Source organism: Schistocerca piceifrons, chromosome 1 (assembly GCF_021461385.2).
Source record: "Schistocerca piceifrons isolate TAMUIC-IGC-003096 chromosome 1, iqSchPice1.1, whole genome shotgun sequence".
NCBI lineage: Eukaryota > Metazoa > Arthropoda > Insecta > Orthoptera > Acrididae > Schistocerca > Schistocerca piceifrons.
In genome coordinates this window covers 383,948,845-383,956,560 of record NC_060138.1, presented here as the reverse complement: position 1 = coordinate 383,956,560, position 7,716 = coordinate 383,948,845, and the positions used below count along the sequence as shown (strand labels likewise).

Below are 7,716 nucleotides of genomic sequence, written 5' to 3'. Positions count from 1 at the left end.
AGAAAAAGTTTCCAATGAGGAGATAATATAAAAACTACAGTTTAGTTTCAAGATAATATGTCTCCAAGCATTCGATATAGCTTCCTTCATTTCTAAGGAATTTGATATCGCTGGGACATGAAACTCTGTCCAACCGGTTTTTGTTGCCTTTTACGAGGGTTGTCGAAATCTGTCAGTCAGATCCGAACATGAGCGTCTTTTTTTCCATTCCGATCATCTGCTCTACAGAAAAACGTACGTAGTGAACTATAACCTCACTTGGGTACTTCTTAGCAAAGTAAAGCATAATTTTTTTTCCTTGGAACAGGAATGTTATGACTATTTGTGAAACAATATCCACTACTTACAATAGTTCTTGTAAGTACAATAGTACAATAGTTCTTAAGTTTTAATTACATAAAAAGGAACTACTTAGTCATTCCATTATCTTAACAAGTTTCACTGACATTTCTGCTTTTGGCATGAAAAAAAGATTTTAATAGTAACAGTTCTCGATAGTGAAAAATAAGTAACACAAGTCGTTAATAGAGTCGATATTTCTAAAGCTGAATGTAGTTCTAGATATAATAATAGTTTCCGCAATGTGGCGTGACAGGTTAATCACTTGGTGACACCAAAATTAGTTCAGGAAAGGTGATCCAGTTGGAATGACTTTAGCCATCCTTACGCTCTGTTATGCGTTGATATGAATCTAGAGGTTTTCTTTACAATTCAGAAAGATGAGGTTTTCATAACTATCAACAAATATCTAATATCACATATCAAAGCATTGCAAAATTTTCCATTTGCACTACGATGCAACTGGAATTTTCTCATTCACCAGCCTGTCTATTTGTAATCGTGACATCGTTCTTTTCTATTATCAGATTTAGAATGTGGGCAAATTACATGATGGTGAAAAAAGTTACTGCTAGAGGTAGAAGCGCCCTAGATTAATATTACGCTAAGCAACAGGCCACTGTCGCAAAAGTAAATGTTGACCTTCATACGCCTATAGAACACACAGTACCAACTAATAAACTGATACGGATTCTAAACATCTCAATATGTTATGAGTTATCTGTTATCATAAAAATTGTTGACAACGGAGAAGAAAATTCAGTGGGCTCAAAACCTGTGCTGCTGAACTATGAAAGCGGGTAATGTATCACACATATTATCACACATATTTTCTTTTACACAGTTCACTATGGCAAGCAATTTTGGCGTGCATGTTCTAGACCGTCTTTAACTAACTGTGATGCAGACAGGAGGTTCTGTAATGTTTTTTTTTCTTTCTTTTTTTTTGCGAGAATGTCTTAATTTCGGGTAGTTGCTACGCTTGCCCAGAAATGAAAGGTACATATCTGATGAGGTGAAGGTAAACTAATTAGATTACCATGTTCATTAAATGTGGATACTGTTGGCAGCTGAGAATTACATCCCAATCACACACCTGTAACTATGCAGAAGCATTGGATGACGAAGTCGATGTATATCATGAAAGCGAACCATTGTAGGTTGCCTGTATTGAGAAAACCAACTGAGGCTCCGTTACCCTGTTCCAACATCTCTCAGTGAATCAGGGTAGTATATTTGCAAGGAATGATGACGTGGAAGAAAGAGTTGATGATGTCAGCTGAAGTAGCAAACGACAGTTGTGACTCGAGGAGGAAGGTGAGACTACTGTATAACGGCCCGTCGTCACCGAAGTCGTTGGAACAAATGCTCGGATTAGGGAAGGATGGAGAAGGAAATCGGTTGTGCTATTTCTAATAGTACCATCCCGGCATTTATCTTAAGTGGTGTAGAGAAATCAAGAGTAACCTAAATCAGGATGGGTGGAAGCGGGTTTGACTGTCGACCTCCCGATTGCGAGTCCAAATTGCTAACCACTGCGCTACATCGCTTGATGCAGTTCTGAGTATGAATGACGTCAGTACACCCGAGGAGATAGTATACTGACATCGATTTCGTAAAGACGCCGACCTAAGGAAAACTAAGCAAAGCACATATATGAAACTTCGCAGGGGGAAAACACAACAAAAACAGATAATCCCTAGCGATATAAAAATTTTTGACTACATGAAAAACAATATTTTATAAGCTGTTTGATTCTCGGGGCAAGAATTTACGCCAAGAAATACGCAGACTATTCAGGACTTACAAGTCTCCCGACGTTATCTCTCCTGTAGATGGAAATGATGATAGTACTAAGAAAGCAACACTAAATCTAGAGTCATAGATCACAAGGAGGCCAAATTACAGACGAGACAATATTTAGCACTGTCCATTCTATGTTAGTTCCCATCATTTATCAGTGTTGATGATCAAACAATTGGTAAAATATTTGTAGTGTGCATTTAGACTTCAATGTCAAAGGCATACTTAGCTTCGAAGAAGCCTGGAGCACAAGCTAATTAATCCATACCAAGAAAGAGCCCCAAGATAATTTACCTTCTTTTATCTCCGTGTAGAGCAGTCTACAGCAAAAATGTTCCACGTGAAAAGAAAAGCTTGGTTAATAAATAAGTCGGAATGATGATACTGCGTAATCGTAGTAAAAAGGGGTGGAATGTTGTTAGCGGAAGACATAAGATAAGACAGACAAAAATGAACAATTTCTGCCAGGGAGATCAAACGTATAACCGTGTAAGACACAAGGTGCATATGCCCTTCGAATCTATACCTTCTGCTTTGGAGGAAATATTAAAATTTAGTATGAATGGTGGTGAAGAAAGCTATGTACACGCAGAATTTTAGGTAGAGAGGACACAGTCGCCGGAATTAGGAAGGGAGGATGTGTGGGCCTGTTACAAACGAAATCCAATACGAGATGAAACGCACTATTTACCGTCAGCCCACAGCTGAACGAAATGAACGAGTGCAGGAGGTATTCACTAGTATGAAGTCTCTGTCCGTGCAAGTAAAATTTTTGTGAGTTGGGAACAGACCTAAAGGTTCGCAGAAGGAGGAAAGATTACATAACGACGTTTCTGTATTTCTTCCCTGTTGTTGTTGCGTGTATAATGTTCGAGACCAACTGCAAAAGGTACTTTAGTTCAGCGAAAAGGATAATTTTTTGCTTATATATAAACATAAAACACCAATGGTAGAAGGAAAATGCAACAAAGTCTTTTTAAAACAAAGGCTGTTGTATGAACAGTGTGTCATTGGACTCGTCATTACTTCTATATTCCAACAGCAGGCTGCGTTGGAAACTGACTTTCAGCTGAGACCTTTCTTTATTTGTATCTTGTTAGATCAAAGACAGGGAAGGAAACAGCAGAGTCACTTGAAACGCGTTACAAGTCCTCAACAGGTACAACCATTACGATGACAACGTTCTTCTAGGAACTGTAGATGAAAAACTATGAATTTGTTTACGGATTATGGGTGGGCTAATGGTAATAACTATCCTTGATGGTAGTGTAAGACTCTGAGGCGAGTGAAACTGCCTCGCTCCTCCTCCTCCCTAGACAGCGGATAGCTTACATTGTTTACAGTTCCACCTGTACTAGCGAACGACGATATTTTTGGGCTTTGCCCTTATCGGAAACAAGCGATGCCGTTACAGTAAAAAGTACAGTGGTGACTGAGGAAAACGCATCACAGTGTGAATGCTTTCAGGTGAGTTGCGCATGGGCTATCGACCCCCATTACGTCCTGAGTCACGATATACTGACCGAAGTTCCCTAACCCCCAGGTGCAAGAATATTTTTGTCGACTTCAACGTCTTGTATACGTGATATGGTTACCTATAGGCTCGCCTTAGTGTTCATTATCTGAAGCCATGAACCCTCGAAGAATGACGAAGAGAAACTTTCTTTACCAAGTTTGTGAGCATTCGTCAACGCCTAATGACAATAAAAAAATCAGTTTTGTCATTGCTTCATATTACATATGATTATACAGTATACAGGATAAAGAAAAGACACTAAGCTATAGCAGACAACAGGCATCATTTTTTAAGAATGTTTACTTGTTGATGTCATTCCAAATGCGTAGAAGAAAGGCATTAGCAAATAAAATATTGGGTACATGAGTGACTAATTTAGAATACTGCTCCAGAGTTTATTAGAGTTATTGGCAGGTAGGCATGTCAGAAAACATGCTAGGATCGTAAAAGTTCTGTATAGCTACTACGAAAGTGTAATGGAAATGCTCAGGTAATTTTAGTAGGAATGCTTTGAAGAAGTTTTCATCAGCAAATAAAACCTCTATTCGGGACGGAGTGTTCGACAATTCAGCTACTTCTGAAATATAGCTAGAGTAGGATAAGAGAGAATACGGTGCGTACCGTAGCATATATACAATCATTTTTTACTCGCTCGATACATGAACTGAATAGGAGAGAAAATTGCTGACACCTGCATGAAGTACACTCCGCGATGAACTGTGCAAAAGCTTGCAAAACCTGTACTGGGTGTTGCAAATCTTTAAGAAGAATTGCAGATGAAGAGTGGAAATTGAAAATGTTCTAAACGTCAAAAATGTCACATTTGTCAGGAGTATCAAACAAAAGAAACATTGTATCTCTTTTGGTATACCACTTATTTGCATACAAAAAATTTAGAAGATATCACAGAACTACTCGGCTCAGTCCATCACTACAAAAAAATAATGAGGCAAATGAGTATATAAATAGTTTATTAAAAGAGTTCTAATCTCAGTACTAAGAAACTGCCTTGTTGTGAGGACCAATAAAAAGTTTTGGTTTCCAGTGGCATTAATGCAGAGGCACTTCGTTTTATTTGTCATAATAGAAGACAGAAATGCAGCAGCAATATTTTAATTGGTAGTACCACAGTGAAACCATTTCGCATTTCCTTTAAACTCTTTATGTGTGGTTAATATTATTAAATGCAAGAAAAAAGCTCTCAGAATTGACTTCTGTTTCTTACACAACTCCATTCTTGGGATCAGATGCTGCAAGGTCTACTATAAAAATTCACTGCTATGGTCTTTCCTCTTTTGAATATATTGACATATTTTCCCATTCCTCTGTTTCAGAGTAAGAATTTTTTGGCTATTTGAGTCGAACGATTATGAGACACTTTAACCAGAGCTATTGCATTTGGAGATCTTACGCGCCTGTATTGAGAACAATGTTCCAGCAGCATCTTCAAAATGAAAATTGTATACATCGGTACGAGAGGGAACGGGTTCATAGTTTATACTGACTCAATAATCTTATATAAATCTTGCGGACCGAAGGCCTTGCTTACCTTTCTTCATTTATAACTGTAAAATCCTTGTTGCAGCTCAAAGATCTGTGTCCACTCACCAAACACCTGTGTGTTATCTCTTCAAACCATCCGTGTTTGAATGGAACTCCATTCGGAGGCACTACTTGGCACAAAGACAATGCACCATCTCGCAATGTGTGTCTGGAAACTTTCTCCATGACTTGACGCTTGGAACAAGTCTAGGAACATCCAATAGAGTACTGCGAAAACAGTAGTGTAAAAATAACCCTTGGATTGTTTCTCATTTCCAGTCTCCACAGGCCTGAGTAGCCGAGCGGTTCTAGGCGCTCCAGTCTGGAACCGCGCGACCGCTGCGGTCGCAGGTTCGAATCCTGCCTCGGGCATGGCTGTATGTGATGTCCTTAGGTTGGTTAGATTTAAGTAGTTCTAAGTTCCAGGGGACTAATGACCTCAGAAGTTAAGTCTCATAGTGCTCAGAGCCATTTGAACCATTTTGAGCCAGTCTTCACATGATGGACAATCTGGAACTGAATACTTTGAGATAAATGCCTAATGATAGGTACAAGACGTCCCACTTTACACTGGCATACACGTCTTACATCTTATAGCCCCAACTGAGACTCGTAGCAACTTTTCAGACTGACGACCAACAGTCTCAGTGTATGCGTTATTCCCCCAAATGCTCCTGCTGTCTGCTGTACAACGAGACAGGCTGACAGCATCTAATCAACTATTTCCTCTCCAGTCTCTACTGAACTTTCGTACGCTAACGATTTCGTGTAAACATAATGTTAAAAAGTCTGTAGGAGATATGTCCTAGTTACTGCATTTGCCAAGGGGCAGGCTCAGTCATTTCACTCTAACATGCAAGTACATGTTGCTGAAGTCTTCATTAACATTAAAATAAAAGCGGGATGCAGCTACATTGTTTTAAAATTGCAGCTTCTCGCTAATGACAAGCGTTACAGTCTCCAGTAACAGTGACAGGACATCTGTGGTGGACGCCATATACTGTGCATCAATGAAATGGAGTGGCTGAAACAAGGTCCTGTCAGTTGGACTACGACTGCAGTTTACAAGCTGAAAGGCAATCCATACCTATGAACTGAGACGAATATGTAAATGGATTTTCATTATTCTGAACTTTGACTGTTGCAGCTATTGAAGACATCATCACGGTTGAAAGAGGACTCATCTGAGACCAGTAAAACTATAGGAATCTAGCACTGCGCTAGACAGCTGTACTTTAGTTTCCACATGATCTGGCCCCACTATTTGCACACTTTGTTTATGACAGAAGTGAAACTGCTGATCAACTAGCACTCTCCATATTGTTTACTTCAAAGTGAGTATATCATGGCAAGTTGGCAGGTGCTTACTGGAGAATCTTTGTCTCACTAACGCAACCGAATCTCCCCAAACTGCGCTGGGGAAACCTATGAGAAGAACCAGCAAATTTCTAGTAGGCTTTTCTTCCACGACGATCAATTTCTTCCAGACAGTATGGGAGATGTTGCGAAACTATTCTTTGTACATTCATTCAGACATTCAAGCAGACGTGCCTCAATCACATAGCACATTCCATTCGTTAGCATATCATGCTTCCTGGACAGGGCACCAGTCCGAACGCAATCATTTGTGCAACGGTTTTAGGGACAGCCTACGCATGGGACGATAATTTCGTGTTTCGGCTGTCACTACAGTCCCACTAACGGGAGAATGGTAGGCGCAGATGTGAAGCACAGTACGGCGCTCCTCCCTACTCAATGTCAGACGTGGTCTACAGGAACCCTGAGACGGGTATGCCTGCCCTCTAGTATCCAGTCCAGCATCTGAATCCTCCACACATCTGGACAAGGTATGATTGCACGGTTGGACGAAATGTCCAAAGGAGGACCTAAAAGGAGATCCGTTGCAAACTCTGTCGGTTGCAGATAACGCGGACTCACGCGGGTACGCAGCAACTGCATATCCTTCACAGTGATCTCTCAACATCTGATGCTGTTCATACCACTTACATACCCTACCAGACCTGCTAACAACACTAAACATGTACAGCGCTAATGCTTACGCGTGGTCGTTCTACTTGTCAGAGCCGGCCGTGCTGTCCGAGTGGTTCTAGGCGCTTCAGTCCGGAACCGCGCGACTGCTACGGTCGCAGGTTCGAATCCTGCCTCGGGCACGGATGTGTGTGATGTCCTTAGGTTAGTTATGTTTAAGTAGTTCTAAGTTCTAGGGGACTGATGATCTCAGATGTTGAGTCGCAAAGTGCTCAGAGCCATTTGAACCATTCCTACCTGTCAGAGAGAATCGCACCTCTAATCACTTACATACCAGCCATGTCTGTGTACGAAGTAACATTGACCTCCAACCATCTCATCTTGTTACTTAACATTTTTTGCGAAGCCGTGTGCCGCCGGAGTGGCCGAGCGGTTCTAGGCGCTACAGTATGAAACCGCGCGACCGCTACGGTCGCAGGTTCGAATCCTGCCTCGGGCATGGATGTGTGTGGTGTCCTTAGGTTAGT

The 7,716-nt window shown here is 40.8% G+C and overlaps 1 non-coding gene across 1 annotated transcript; it reads left to right on the top strand.

Moving 5' to 3' along the window:
- Positions 1 to 5,488: 5,488 nt before the first annotated feature.
- On the top strand, positions 5,489 to 5,572 carry Trnas-gga. The gene is given in 2 exon segments: positions 5,489 to 5,528; positions 5,538 to 5,572. It is a non-coding gene; the product is annotated as a tRNA-Ser (tRNA).
- Positions 5,573 to 7,716: the final 2,144 nt, after the last annotated feature.